Source organism: Chelmon rostratus, chromosome 22 (assembly GCF_017976325.1).
Source record: "Chelmon rostratus isolate fCheRos1 chromosome 22, fCheRos1.pri, whole genome shotgun sequence".
NCBI classification, from domain to species: domain Eukaryota; kingdom Metazoa; phylum Chordata; class Actinopteri; order Chaetodontiformes; family Chaetodontidae; genus Chelmon; species Chelmon rostratus.
Genome location: NC_055679.1, coordinates 2501045 through 2510055, shown reverse-complemented (window position 1 = coordinate 2510055; position 9011 = coordinate 2501045). Strand labels below are relative to the sequence as shown.

General features: G+C 41.0%; 1 non-coding gene across 1 annotated transcript; it reads right to left on the bottom strand.

Moving 5' to 3' along the window:
• Nucleotides 1–524: 524 nt before the first annotated feature.
• Nucleotides 525–596, bottom strand: trnaq-cug. The gene has a single exon. It is a non-coding gene; the product is annotated as a tRNA-Gln (tRNA).
• Nucleotides 597–9011: the final 8415 nt, after the last annotated feature.

Below are 9011 nucleotides of genomic sequence, written 5' to 3'. Positions count from 1 at the left end.
TGGAAGCAGGTGAACTTACAGTGACTTGACAACAACAAACCTGCAACAACTCCTATTCGACATGAGGGCCCCAACGGACATTTTTCTGTTTTAAAAGTGTGCACACTATTTTTATTTGTATTTTTTCTGACAGTTGGGTTACAATTCTGTATTCTGTACAACCTAATCAACTTACCTTAACCACTGTAAAAATTATATGAGTGGCTACTCGACTTTCACTCTGGTGTTTGCTTCATCATTGTTGCTCAGTAATGTGGCTCCTTCCGAATTTAGTATCTTCTGATTCTGGTTCAGGTCTTATAATCAGTCCAAGTGGTTATAATACCGTAATTCTCTTTTACATCTTTAAAATTGGTTCCAGGAGGAACAGGGAGACAGACTGTGACAGCATGTCCAAGATGCACTGTCTGAAACTTTGGCAGAGATAACAGGGATATCAGCAGAAGGATGGAGCAAAGCAGGAAGTAGAAGTGATATCATGAACTTATTAACACACAGCTGAATTTGTCTGTTAGCATTAAGGCAGGTTCCACTGAGATTTGAACTCAGATCACTGGATTCAGAGTCCAGAGTGCTCACCGTTACACCATGAAACCTCTGTACAGACTCAGCAGACAGCTGTGCCACAGCAACAACAAGCTTTTGACTTTTCATTTGTTTGGAGAGGACCAAACACTTGATGTGTGGCTGGAGAATGACATGTCCCCGGCAAACAGACAAGAAAAGTAAAGAACAACGCTGGACTGACTGGAGGGGCGATATTAAGGCACAAGTGACTTGAGGACACAGAGATTGACCAGACTGAAGCCGACAGACACGAAAAAAAACCTAAAACTGCTAAAAGACTGCTTAGTGGAGACCAAACTGGAGACAGATTTTTAATGTATGACGCTGAACGCAGAGATCAGCTGCTGCGGGACTTTTATCCATCAGTACAAAATAATAGAAACCAAACTCTGTCTCCAGCTACGTCTCTCTCAGGTCTGGGATGTCCCGTCACTTCTCCACATTTTACATTATTTCCCTGAATAACTGCAAAGAAATAAGTTTTCCTGCCTGCCGGCCTAAATACAATATGATAATTAAAGCTAGGAAACACTGCTCTACAATATATACACTAAAACACAATATCGACACACTTTGCCAGGAACACACAATATTTGTCAGTATATACAGTATGTTATTTCTGTAATGCTGACTTTCCTCAAATACCAGACCTGTTACATGGGATGATAATTAAATTATTACAGCAATGGGCTGAGAGAACAAGCTCGCTGCTGGTCCTGTGGCAGGACATACGCAGAAGGTTCTGCCACAGGGCTTTGATGGTGGTGGCCTGCTGGTTGCTCAGTGTTTGTCCAGTTTCAGTCCTCAGCCCCATCAAATACTCTGCCAGGCTGTCCACTCGGTCCATCCCTGGGACACTGCGCTCATCCACACCCTGATAAATATAACACATATATAGAACATATATATATAACACACAATATGACAGGCAGAAGAATAACACACCTGTCAGAGTGTAACTTGTCACAGCATCAGATTATTGTATTTTTGGATAAGAAAAATAACCTCATCATGATAACTCACCAGAGTAAACAGCAGGCGGCTGAAAAGAGGGGAAGAGCTTCCTTCCGAGCACCTTGACGCTGTAGATGTTGACGCAGTGAAAAGGGTCCCCTGAGTGGCTGAAAGCAGTGAGGGAGGCTTCACTACCAGGGATGCAGCTTCACAGTCCTGGTTCATCTGTGGAGGCCCCCCGGGGGTACAGCTGGAGATTCAGGCTGTTGCCTTCAGATAGTAACCATGTGATCAATAACTGTAGCTTCATTTGTTGAACATTCATTGTGTCACTATTTCCAGGATGATAATGATCATCATCATCATCATCATCATAAGCACAATAATGATATTAAGAAGAACTGCAAGAGAACATGCTCTAACATTATAACGTTACTGTAAGTAGAATGAGGTGATAAAACGTTATGATTCTGCGTTGTTCTCTGAGGAAAACCAGTATAAAGTCTAAATTCAACATTCAACATCATTTTATCTGAATCTACACAGACCAGGACAGTAATTAACAGCGACTCTCTCTGCACCGACGTGCACCAAGACAGTAGCGTTATGCAACGACAGTAATGCCGATATAGCGCTCGTCATATAGCGTAACAGCGTAAAGAAGCTAGCTAGCTCGTCGACAAAATCAAACAAGCATAAAATAAGTTCGCCAGCAGCAGCAGCTCACCTCTTTATGTCGGCGGATGAAACTTGAGAGCAGCAGAAGCGGACCGGGACACTTGAAGCGGCTTCAGACGTGAACACTGCGGCCGGCTCCCGTTGCCGGGTTTATTTTCGTACTGGAGCGGAAGCCGGAAGTGATTGGCTGCGCTACCTGTTGCTATGGCTACCTGGAGGGGGTTTTTTTCAGGTCACGGAGCAAATAAATTGCTTTGAACTGTGACGTCACTTGCTCTTTGACATCAAAGCACATCAATAGCTATGACTTCTCATGCTCTGCTGTTCACATCAGTTCCAGATATTTTTCATTTATTCATTTTTATATCGAGAGACAACAAAATAAGATAAGATGGATCGTTGGCTGAAACGCAAAGAGGACAAAGAAAATCTTCTCGACAACATTTGTGTAGCTCCTGAGGAAATAGACGCCTCAGAGCTGCACAATATGTTCTTGGAAGAACGAGAAGACGACCGCAGAGGACAGTCTCGTGGTCGAGACCTAGAAGGGAGATATAAATGGCTTAAAGCTGGGAAAAAAGCAATCAGTGACTTAAGCAAAGACCTTCGCAAGAAATCAGGCAACCTGCACAGTAAACTCAAGCGCCAGATAGAACTGGAGGAAAAATGTCAGGCTGCTGAAAAAGAAATAGAAATCATAGTCCAAAACAACCACAGTCTTGAGCGAGAAATTGTTGGAGGACAGAGGCAAATGAGGGACCATCAAGTTTTGGAGGATGAATATGAGGCTAAACTGAGTGTAAACAAACGCTTGAGCCAGGAATGGAAGAAGCTGCAGCAAACGGTTCAGGACCTCCGGAAGAAAATCTCCAGGCAGAACGACTTGGAAAAGAAAATTCAAACAACGCAGGAGGAGAATCAAACCTTGAGCCAACTCATCGCTGTCCAAGAACGACAGCAGCAGGCTTTGAACGAGAAACTTCGCGATGAACAAGAGATGCAGGCCGCGTATGCATCAGAGAAAGCTAAGAAAAAGGAAAGGATGGACCACCTTCACAACCTCCAAAGCAGAATCCTGGATTTGACAGCAGAGTACGAACAGGTGAAACCCTGGCTCGATCGGTATCAACAGAACAAAACTGAGCTGAACAGGTTTGACAATGAGAAGGTTGCCCTCGTGCAGGAACGTCAGGAAATTCTCAACAAGATTAGACAGCAACAGTCTCTTGTAAGGGAGAATAAAGACATCACATCTGCCGCAGAGACCATTCGCCGAGAGATTTCTGTTCTCCGCAAACAAATTCAGGAGCTCCGTCAGGAGGACAGACGCTGGACGGCTGGACAACAAGCTGGGAAACGCTGAAACCATCAAAGCCAAATAAAGGAAGGAGGACGTGAGCTTAGATAAGGTCCTGCTGCACATTGAGAGGAAGGAGGAGGAGCAGCAGGCCCATCAGTCCCTCTTAGACTGGCCAAACAGGCGCTAGGGGGGACAGCACGTGCAGCTGGACCGACATAAGCGCCGTCTGAATCAACCAGAGGGGACTTCGGGCTGCGTTGTAGTTTTACTGTAACACAGTAAGGCTTCAGCTCCCAGCCCTGCTTCCTTCTGTGTTCTTCCTTCAGATGTGGGGTTTTCTCCGGGTGCTCCGGTTCGCCCATTGACAAAGTCAATCGAAAAAATGTAGCAGTCCACACGACTTGTTTCCACAAGGCATCAAGCTTGTTTCCATGATCCTTCGCAAACTTCTACACTGAATTTTGTGGCGAGGACGCAGGAAACTTTTCTTCTGATGACTTCCATGAAGGTCATTATTAGTCCAGATGTTGCTGCGCTCCTTTGCTATTTTCTCTAAATAAATAAATAAAACTTTAATCTTCATTTTCTACTCACTTAAGTATTCATTGATAAGCTCTGTTCTGATGTGCAGAGCAAATAATATCTATATATCTAAATAATAAATATCTAATATACAGTATATATCAAATATATTCTCATTTTATTCTTTTATTTTTTCAAAGATAGCTGTGTTCCATATTTTTGTTTCAAAGGCTTTTAAATAAGTACAATCGGTGTCAAGTACGTCTCAACAAGCCTACATTTGAAAGAGGAGTCATTAAAAAGCTGTTGAAACAATGGTTTCATGTCAGTAAAGTATATGTATCTAAAATGCTTTCATCTTACAACCAAAGTCAGGCCAGTTTCAACCTGTACATACAGAGGACTGATAAATAAAAGGAAATAACCGACTAAATGAATAGAGATGCTTCACTATGAGAAACTGTCAAGAAACTGTCCAGAACAAAACCCCCGTAAAACTGCAGACTACACTTGGTTTTTATGCTCACTAAACTGATGAGATATAGCCCAACATGTTAATAGTGAGCTTTAGAAGTGTTGGCAGGCTGATTTTCTGTTTGTTTCAGTCTTTTAAAGCAGTCAGGCTCGCTGTAGCCCCCTGCCCCCAGTCATTCTGCTAAGCTAAGCTAACCATTTCCTGCCTCTAGCCTCTCATTTAACAGACAGACACAACAGCAGCCGTTTTAGCTAAAAGCTAACAAGCATAATTCCCAAAGTGTCTAAATACTCCTTTTAATCTCTAGAAGTCTTAACTGTTGAAATATGCTATTGAAAATAAAACCACTGCAAAATGATCAAACATGAGGTGATCTAGTGCACGACAGCATGTTCAAGAGCAAATGATACTGATACTGTCGGTCTGTGGATTTTTATCTATTTATTTATTTTTTGCACAGCCCTGAACTGTCAGCGGTGATCAATGTGGGCATGTTGCAGATATCAAACATCTAAAAGACAAGAAATATCAGTGCAGAAATGCCAAAAATTGCCAGGTTGGTTTTTATTGAACCGTAGGATGTTCTGCTCATTGCATGTCTTGGTTTCCAAAAAAACAAAAACAAACAGTGTTTCATATCTGTGTAGAATCCAAGGTTGGTTGGTCTCTAACGGTGACGGTGGCTTTAGCGCCAACAGCATTTTATAGAAAGGAGAAAGAAAAAGGACAAACTGTTATCAATTTTCACAACAATGATCACATGTATTTACCAAACGGGCCTTTTTGGGTCACAGCTGCTCATTGTTAGGAGTCCTCATTAGAATGAAGGTTTAGGTTCATTTCAAACATGTAGTTATTCTTTATTCAGGGTATTTAATTGTCATGCATTGCACAAGGAACAGCGGTTGTGGCCCCCTCCATGCTCCACACATATCAAATGTGTAAACAGGTGTTCAAGGAACGAGGAAGTTCCTGATTTTCATATAATACCCTATAGGTGTTACGTATGACTTCACCTCATCTTCATCTCAACAGCAGGTCCCACCTGATCTGAACTCAGATGGCTGGATTCAGAGTCCACACAGATCAAGGAGCAACAGTTACCTGAGACAGACAAAGACAATGTGCTATAAATGATTATTGTACTGAGCACAATGAATAAGATCATTACCAAAACAACACAACATGATAGAGTCTATCCACAGAAGGAGGAACATCACACTGACCCCTACAAATGGCTTTTGGTGTGAATGCTTGACAAAAGAAAACAGGTAAAAAGTTCCTGCATCATCAGTGGACCTCTCTCTGAAGTGGAAGCCTCAGAAGTTGGGGGTGTTTGTGGATTATGAGGAGAGTCTGGTCTCTTTTTGTGATGTCGATCAGTTGTCCCCAACCTTTTTATCACCGTGGACCGGTCAACACTTGACAATTTTACAGCGGCCCGGGAGGGGAGGGGCTGTACGTAGATTCTTTATATTGTAAATAACATAATAAACGTAAATCCACTGTGTACTCGTATGCAACTTTATTAGCAGCTTCCTCGTAACATTGTCTTTTAATCCAGTGTGCTTGGTCTCCAGGTGAAGCAGTTTTGAGGCTTCATCGCCTCATTAGAGAGCCGCTCGCTGCATATTTTATGCAGAGCGGGCTCGGTGTGTGGGAATCACCTGTCGAGACAAATCCATATTTCAAGTAGGACTCCTGGTATCGTCAGTTAAAAGCTTCTTTTTCTTGGAAGTCGTCGGCTCTTCTTCTGTCTCTTCACTGGGCCTTTTCCCCTTCACAAAGAAACTTCCCAAACACGTCTGTTTTTTACTCATTTTGCGAGCTTGTGGGTTAAATTTGAGCTATGGTGTCCTCTTCTCTACCTAACCTATTTGGGCTTCCTGGACTACAGGAAACAGGAAGTTAAAGATCTGGGCATCCACCCCAGAGACTGCTCTTTCAACCCCGGAGTGTTTGTGGCAGAAATCAGCGAATGGAAGAAGCAGAAGGCAAGGCAAATTTATTTATTTATTTATTTATTCATACATCAGGCCATTCAAAGTGCTTTACAGAAACATAAAAATACATTAAAATCATAAATACAAATACTTTCAAAGAAAGAGTGAAAGAAAGAAAGAGAGAAAATTAAAAGATGATAAAAAATAAAAATACAGATAAAATACTATAAAAGTTATGAACAGAAAAATACATTTAAAGGAAAATTAAAAACAAGCCAGTAAAATACAGCAGTTTAGCATTTAGAGTGATTAAAATAATTTAGCAGATATATTTACTTTAAGTAAAAGCTGTTTTCAACTGTGATTTAAATGAAGTGACAGTCGGTGCAGGCCTCAGGTGTGCAGGGAGATTGTTCCACAGGTGAGGAGCATAATAACTGAAAGCTATTTTTCTGGTGTCTTTAATCCTAACACACGATCTTCAAACAGAGAAGATCAACAGAGGTACAACAGTGTAAATACTTCATTTCAAGTAAAAACCCTGGATTCAAGTTTTACTGAAGTAAAAGTACAGGAGAAAGAAAAGTAAAATGCACTTAAGTATTAAAAGTAAGAGAACCCGATGCAGAGCGGGGCCTTTATACTGAAGAATACAAGAGATTATCATCTATACATTAACATGTTAGCAGCATGTGAGCACCACTTCATTGATCATATTCCTGAAAATCCATCCCATTGAGCCCTAAAAGTCATTTTTTCTTTAATCATTGAAAAAAAGAATAGAAAAAAGAAAAATCTAAAAATATGTTTTTGCAGATTTTTGCAGCGTGTGCAACTTCTGCAATCTTTCAAATATAATAGAGTAACAAGTATTTCTGTCTGAAACGTGGTGAGATAGAAGGAACATGTATGTGAAATCTATACTCAATGACAGTATTTGAATAAATATGCTTCGTTACTTTCCACCCCTGGTGGTCGAGAGCTCCAGAAGAGCTACTTGTTAGTGTGAATGCTGAGTCAGCATCATTCCTCCATGATTTCCAAAAAGAGGTTCAAATGCTGACTCGTCAGACCGCAGGACAGAATCCAGTCTGTTTTTGATGCAGTGCTGTCTGAGGCCTGAGGATCACAGCCAGCCAGTATTTCCAGTCTTGTGGCTGCGTACAGAGATTTCTTCAGATTCTCTGAATCTTTTAATGACATTTTGTTCTGTAGGCAATGAAATCCCCAAATTCTTTGTAATTTTACACTGAGAAACATTCTTCTTAAATTGTTGCCAGCGCAGTGTGTCACAGAGTGGTGAACCCCTCCCCATCATTACTTCACAAAGACTCAGCCTCTCTGAGGCTCTTTTTACACCCCATCATGTCACTAACCTGCTGCCAGGTCACCTCATTAACTGTGACATGTTTTGCTGCCACCGTCCAACTTTTTGAAACATGTTTCCGGCATCGAATTCTAAATGAGGATATTATTTTCATAATCAATGAAATTTCTCAGTTTTAACATTTCATATATGCTATTGTCAGTTAAATATTGGGTGTCAGTGTTTTTCAAATCATCACGTTCTGTTTTCCATTTCACACACAGTCCCAACTTTTTTGGGAACAAGTTGTATACAGATTAAGTTGAAGTAATTAAATAATCACTTATTAAAATAAGGATATGTTCTGAAAAAAACTCCAAAACAATACAGATATGTAAACGGTGGACACTGTGTGCAGGAATAAAAATGACTCCAAGTCATTTCTATTCAAACTCAAAGTGATCTGCTTTTCTGTGGCCTGTTAACTCCACTAGATGGAGCTCTTGAGTCAAGAGTGTTTGACTGTGGCCTTTTCTTATTATTTGAGGAGAAAAAGTGTAAAAAATTAAAGTCTTAAAGATTTATACTGTATACCTAACTTAATTTAACATAACTGTAACTTGTCCTGTGTTGCATCCCTTTTGAAACATACATTTTAAACAAAACACAACACTGAGTCCTGTAAGAGGACAATACTTTCAGGATCACTTCTTCTGTTTACGCCCACTTACTCATTCAGACATACTGCAGTGATGCATAGACAGCATTATTCATTAGATACTACATTTCCAATAGAAACTGTGATACAAAGACCATTCTACTTTGCCTTCCTGTGATCATTTAACTTTCCAAGCTGTTTAAATGAGTTGTGTCCTATCACCTGATCCGCATCAGGGAAGGGGACGAATGGAAAACCGGGTTCAATACCCCCAGCGGACACTATGAATATTTGGTGATGCCGTTTGGACTGACAAATGCCCCAGCTGTGTTTCAAGGGTACGTGAATGATGTTTTGAGAGAATACCTGAATGACTTTGTTTTCGTGTATTTGGATGATATTCTGATATTCTCGCCTGACTTGGAGTCTCATCAGCGTCATGTACGCCAAATACTCTCTCGCCTACTTGCACACCATTTGTACGTAAAAGCTGAAAAATGTGAGTTTCACACTAACCAGGTTTCATTCTTAGGCTATTTTATAACCAAGAACCAGATCGAGATGGATCCCGAGAAAGTGAGCGCGGTGGCTAACTGGCCAGTTCCGAC